The sequence below is a fragment of the Struthio camelus genome, chromosome 3 (genome assembly GCF_040807025.1).
Source record: "Struthio camelus isolate bStrCam1 chromosome 3, bStrCam1.hap1, whole genome shotgun sequence".
Taxonomy (NCBI): Eukaryota; Metazoa; Chordata; class Aves; order Struthioniformes; family Struthionidae; genus Struthio; species Struthio camelus.
Window position 1 is genome coordinate 126,885,444 of NC_090944.1, and position 7,067 is coordinate 126,892,510.

Consider the following 7,067-nt stretch of genomic DNA (forward strand, 5'->3'; position numbering starts at 1 on the left):
CAGTGCTCCTAGATACCTTGAGTATTAGTGGCTCCATTGCGTAAGGCGGATTTATGGCTGTAGCTTACATGGTGAAGTAAAAGAAAGACACTCGCACTATCAGAAGCCACAGAACGTATTTAAAATATGTCTGGAAAAGCAACAAAGTGGAAACACTGGCTACAAATCTGCTATTGTATTTTGGAAGTTCACCAGTTTTACTTTAGTGACAAAAGCCTGCATGAAGCCTGTGTTAGACACAGAGCTGGAAAGGTGAGCTGGATTCTTTTATGGCCCAGGTTTCAAGCAGCGTTCCAACTGCAAAGTCTCCTCTGTTATCGTTTAACTCTCAGGTTACTCCCTCCCCTTTTAAGGCCAATAAAATGTGATTAAATAGGTTTCTGTAGATGTATCAGAGGTTTAAATTTAAGACAGAGTAACCAGGAAATAAAAATAGCATTGGATGAAGAAGAAATCAAATCCAAGTGCAACGTCGCTGAATACGTCAGTAGCTCTCCTGAGCAGAGCTGAGATCTTCTTCTAAAGTTCTGCTGTACCACACCTACGGTTTGGAAGACCGCGCTACCGTTCTGTATCCTCTTTTACAAAAATGATATAAAGAATAAACTGCCACCAACTGGCTCTTTAAGACTTAAAGGAAGTTGCGTTGTGACTAAATTGCAAGAGTTCATGCCTGATTCATCTCTAAAGTTAAAATTCTATGTAAAACGATCAACTTGGAATTTGAAATACAGATTCAGACATTTTCGGAAAGTTTTTTGGCGCCTCCATCTCTAGGCGGTTCTCAACAATGTAAAGCGAGCTTAAAAGGACAAAGTGTTCATAAGCTTCTCTTCCCACATGTTAAACAAACAAACAAACAAAAAAAACCCCTCTTCCTTGGAAAATGTTAGTGCTAGAAGAACTGGACTTCACTGCAGTTTTCCTCTATCCTTACTTTAAAAATGTCACCTGCTTGATCAACTGCGCAGTGTTTCCTTAAGCAACACTGTGACATTCCTTTGATCAACTAAGTATACAGTAAAATAACCATTATCACAGCAGTCAATAACTGGTTTCTCAGCACAACAGAGCAGGGCAGGTTATTTTGTTCCTGGGAGGAATTAGTAAAAGACCTCATCACTACCTCAGAACAAGTACCTCTTCTATCTGCTTGTGTACATCTGCCTTGCTCTGTACAGCAGAAGAAGAAATGAGATCGACATCTCTTGTATGGTAGGAGGCTGCTGATCTTTGAGGAGAATGAACTGATTGCAACCACTTGCAGGCCCCACCTCTACAGGCGCAGCACTGCCCTGCCTACAGCAGCCTAGCAAAACCCGTCCGGAATAAACCTCAGCCAGCAGAGTCATATTGTCCGGATGCCAGCTTCCTGAGACAACGTTCTTGGCAGCAGTTATTATTATGACCCATTTGCTTTTTCTTTATGCCCTCAGTTCCTGCCTCTAGGCCAGTTTCTACTATTTTGCTAGTCCTTAAGCCTTTTCTTTATTTGCACCGTGCTTTCCATTTAGTTATGGCCGTCCAATCCCAAATGCTCAACTGCTTTTCCCAGACTGGAATAAATTTTGTTTGAACGTAGCCTACTTGCTGCCTGCTAATTAATATACCTTATTGTAGGTCACATTGACAGTGATACCTTTAATTAAGTTTATACAACGCTTATCAGAAACATTATTTTCACTTGCTGATAATTTGTTGCTAGAGCTGAGGTATTTTGTAACACAGAGAAAAAAAAAAGGTCTTCAAAATGTTAGAAAATATGGGTATGAGCGAAATAATGGATTTTCTTTAGTCCACATTAAAACAACTCTTCAGCATTTTCACTGCTGTAAATCACAGCGATATTAAAGCATTTCAGAGTCTTGAGATTTGGCAGAGGAGAGGGCTACTGATTCAGCTTTCACTATTCTTATGAAAATTTGCCCCAGAGCCAAATATTCAAAGTTGTAGAGAAGACCCATGAGTGGAAAGGACATGGGGCATTTCGCAGAATTATGTTTTATTATTCAGACTGCTTAAGCTTTTCAGAAAGATTAATTTAGATTGGACTTAAAGAAGTTAAAAGAATGCTCAGTGGCAGCTTTTTCCATCATGAAGGGGATCCTAAATCTCCTACCTATATTGAAAAATGGAAAAGGGTCTAGGCATCATGCATCGTTCTTTTGCCTACAACGCAGGCCTCCTTAGCAGCGGGATGGAGCAGGCGATGACTTTGGCTGGACGAGAACTGCGGAGCGAGGGATGCCGCTGTCTACAGGAACCTCACCTGTAACCACTGCGAACATGGCAGATGCGACTGAAACAGAAGCCTGAGAAGGAAGAAAAGATGATTTCATAATAAAGGCAACTGAAAGGTGACTCAGAGAGTCAGATACTATGGCAGGCTCTACCTTAGAGTTCCCATATGATCCCTATGTTAATTTTGACAGTTCATAAGTGTATGATATGAGCTTGCTGGGCTCCAGTCAGAAACACCTGCAGTCTGCCGGCAGCACGGTTGACGTTCATAGCTGCTACAGAAGGCTACAATAGGACCGCTATCCATAGCGTAAAAAGCTGGATGTCCCATAGCCTATCTAACTGGATACTCTAAATGAACTGACTACCGACAATTTTCGCTCTCATATTTGTACGGCAAACATTCATATTTATAGACCATTCAGATACGTCATATGACACCCCTTTATGTGACGCCCCTTCAAGAGCCCGGGAGGAATGACCAAGTCCCCATTCTGCACTGCATTTGGATGTTGCACAGCCAGTAAAAGAGGACAGACCGCACGGGTGCATAAAAGACACTGAGAATAGACCATGCTCTCTTGAATGAGTAACTGTCCTACGCACAAAGAGAGGCAGTGGTCTTTTGGAAAAAGTGGTTCATAATCTTGTAGTTAAAGCCTATCATGATGCATAAGGACAAGGCATTGAATTCAAATCCTGTAGGCAACCCTAGTTCTAGCTATTCACACTTTTTGAGTAACTAATTTTGCCATCTTAAGTTGCTTTTTGGTGTTTAACTGCAATATAATAATTTCTCTTTATAGCTAATACATCATATGGTAATAAAAGAATTAATCTAAGTATCTGCCATAATGGTATAAATAGAGATGTGGTGTTTATTTAAAAAGATCACTGGCAGGAAAAAGTGTATTTAATATAAGAGGATGGAATGAGAGCAAGTAGCTTCATATGGCTTCAAATAACAAGGGTCAGCCATGGGTCTAATTGTTCTTAGAAAATGTGTTTTTCTGTGAAAGAATATACAGAGATTAGTTAACAATATTTCACTGTCGAGCACAGTGGCATGTGCAGAGCAGGGCTCTGCCTTGGACATCTATACTTAGTACTTTCATTAGCAAATGGATTGACGCAATAGATAATGTATCTGTAAATATATCTTGGCAAAGAAGCTGAGAGCAGTATGGAAAAGAGGAATACAATTCAAAAGAATGTCTATAAAAGAAACATTCTGAAAAAAAAACCCCAGGATACAAGGAAATAATTTCAGGGCTCTGCACTTAGCCAAGATGGGAAACAGCTGCTTAAGTAGCAGTCATGCACTCTTCTGCCTCGGTGAGCCCCAGCTGGAGGCTTCCGTTCTGTTTTGGCCACGACACTTGAAAAGCACATGGACAAATCAGTGAAAGTCCAGAGGACAGCAGTAAGAATGAGTAACTATCTTGGAAGTAAGACTAAGGCAAAAAGACGCAAAGAGATGGTGGTGTTTACACTACAGATGGAAAAGCTAAAAGGAGGCATGGTACTAGTCCAATATAGAAAAAGATAATGAAAGACAAAAGAGTAATTTGTTAATAGGATGAGAAATAAACTTAAAATGCAGCCAGCAAGGTCTGGGTTAAACACAAAGAAAAACTTTCTGATAGAAAGGGTAACAAAACACTAAAATCTATCCCCGAGGGAGGTGATGCAGTACCATTGCTACAAGTCTTTTAGAATAAATTTGACAAGCATGTCAGGAAGGACTTGATCCGTTTTTGGGCCAGTGGACAGACAAAACGGTCAATCCTTAATTAGAATCATCCTATTTTGATATTATTGCAAGTGCTTTCTGCCACATTGTTCTGACTATGAAAGTAGAACAAAATTCACAGCGTACCTCACATGCTGAATCCTGGTCATCAGCTACTTTTACAATAATCAGGCTTTTGCCATTGTTTTTAAATTGCTCTTTGACTCACTGGTGATAAACCCTTGAGATAATGCCAGGAGATATTAAAAGGGGGAGAAAAAAAAGCAAAAAGTTTGTTTCTTCAATAATGATTGCATTCCAATTGATCTATTCTTAAAGTGAGCTAATCAATCATAAACTTACTAAGTTTAACTCACTTCGCAATGAACTTATTAAGAAATGAAGTGGTTGCAATTCAAACTGCCTAAAACCAGAGATACAGCCCCCAGGAGAGTCTGGACTAGACCAAAAACAAGAAGAAAGCTTTAATGTAAAAAATATAAAGCCAAGCTCATGCATGAAGTTGCACTAAACATTGTCCTGTACCATGCAGCTGGCAATATGAAATAGTCTGCCACTATGCAAAGAAGAAAACCAGTGGCCTGTTTAATTAATCTCCTCACAGGCCGTTGTCCCTGGCTGGTTTCAGCTAATATATCATGTGCTTTAAATAACCTCACCATGAGCAGCAGACTTCTTATCTACATTGAACATACGTAACAGCTATACAGAGATCTGAATTTAGAAAGACGTAAGTCTCAGAGAAATCACAGAATCACAGAACAGTTGAGGTTGGAAGGGACCTCTGGAGATCAGCTAGTCCAACCCCCCTGCTCAAGCAGGGTCACCTAGAGCACATTGCCCAGGATCACGTCCAGGTGGGTTTTGAATATCTCCAGGGAAGGAGACTCCACAAGCTCTCTGGACAACCTGTTCCAGTGCTCTGTCACCCTCACAGGAAAGAAGTTTTTTCTCATGTTCAGATGGAACTGCCTGTGGTTCAGTTTATGCCCGTTGCCTCTTGTCCTGTCGCTGGGCACCACGGAGAAGAGACTGGCCTCATCCTCTCGACACCCCCCCCTTCAGATACTTGTAGACATTGATCAGATCCTCTCTCAGTCTTCTCTTCTGCAGGCTAAACAGCAGGCCCAGCTCCCTCAGCCTTTCTTCAGAGGAGACATGCTCCAGTCCCCTCATCCTCTTTGTAGCCCTCCGCTGGACTCTCTCCAGTAGCACCATGTCTCTCTTGTAGGGGGGAGCCCAGAACTGGACACAGTACTCCAGGTGAGGCCTCCCCAGGGCTGAGAAGAGGGGCAGGATCACCTCCCTCGACCTGCTGGCAACACTCTGCCTAATGCAGCCCAGGATCCCATTGGCACTTATTACCTGGAGGCACTTGTGGGACTAAAGTTGGAACCGCTTCCAAAATCTGGCCCAAACGGGATAGTTTTAAATATTTTTAGAGATTTTTTTTTCCTTTCCTCCTAGCAAGGGCATCATCTTTCAGACAAGTGACCACGCTTAGCTTATTTAAATGCTTTAATTTTTTTCTCAAGTCTTTAGAAATGTGTTACATCATGCTGCATTCCCTTCTTCCTGTTATCCCTGCTGAGCTCCAGAAAACCAATACCTGGGGCTCACTGTGTCAAGAGGCTGCTGCTCCCCCTGCCCCTCTTCTTCCTCTTCCATGCTGTAGTCTTCCCTGGTGTTACCATTTGCAAAATAAACCATCCTCCTTGGAGATTTTGCTCATTCAAGCTCTTTTTTGTCCCTCTCCGTCTACTGGAAGCTAGCATCCTCTTCCTGCTCAAAGACGCCCATCAGGAGCACAGTTTTAGTACAGTAGATAGAGAAGGTACAAGGCTATTCTTGATATTTAAAGGATTGTTAAAATTCAGAATAGCATGACTGAAGGTAAGGATTTCTTTTATCCCATCTTCTCCCTGAATTATAAAGCATTCCAAACAGTTCAGTCTAGAAAAAGAGACAAGCACCCAGGACTAACATCAGAAATGGCCAAAAACCAACTTGTGCACAGCTACTTTAGAGCGGCTTTTTAATAGCTATGATTATTAGCTGCACCAGTTATAAACTCTTCTATTGACCTACAAGTATGTAGCTTTTTTTCAGTTAAGTCAAAATAAACAGTGTCATTTAGTAGAAGAAACTGCAATATAATAATGTATTAAAAAAAAAAAACACTCAGGAAGACCAAATCCTGCATTATAGAGAAGGGCCAGTATTTCAAAACATAAGCCTACACGAGTAATTTACTGTAATTAAATCAGCAACCTCTCAAAAGGGTGGTAAAAGACTGACACCCTAAAAGAAATTACTTTCTCAAAAAGAATGTGCTCCCTTTAAGCTTATTTTTTTAATTAATTTTCACTTTTTTTTTTTGTTGTCTAACAACTTGATCTTTGGTCAGAAAACTCAGTAAGGCCTGCAGAAGTATTTTCTTTTTTAACTGAAGTTGTAAAATAGAAGATACATCAGATGACTCAAAAAAAACCTTGAGTACGCAGAGCATCATTGATGTTCTCTTAGCCAAAGGTGCACTTAGAGTTGTGTACTGCTATTTAGTCTTTATTTACATCTCTCTTGCTGTAAGCCAGATAGGGAAAAACAGCACGCATATACTTATGAATATATATATGTATGTATACACACACACACGTGAGACTGCTACTGGATGAAAATTAAAAGAAAACAAAGGATTATAATGATAAGCAAATTAGGCAATGAGATTACTACCACAGTGCCATACAAGAGTAACGTATCAAAGCTCTTTATGGTAGAATTTTAGCGTTAAGTCACTTTATGGAGTTAGGGCGTCAAATAGATACATTTGTGAAAAATACCTTGCATCAACAAATTAAAAAGGAAACTCATCTGTAAAATTTCCTGGGGCTTTTCCATCACATAAAAAAAAAAAAGGTGAAGAATAGTATTTCCCAGGACAAATAAAGAAGACAAACTAGAACCAAGACATTTAGTGCTCCCACACAGAATTGACCCACCAAAAAACAAAAAAAAACCCAAAACCACACACACCTGCATCGTGTTAGCAGCAGTGCAGAGCTGGAGGCAGATA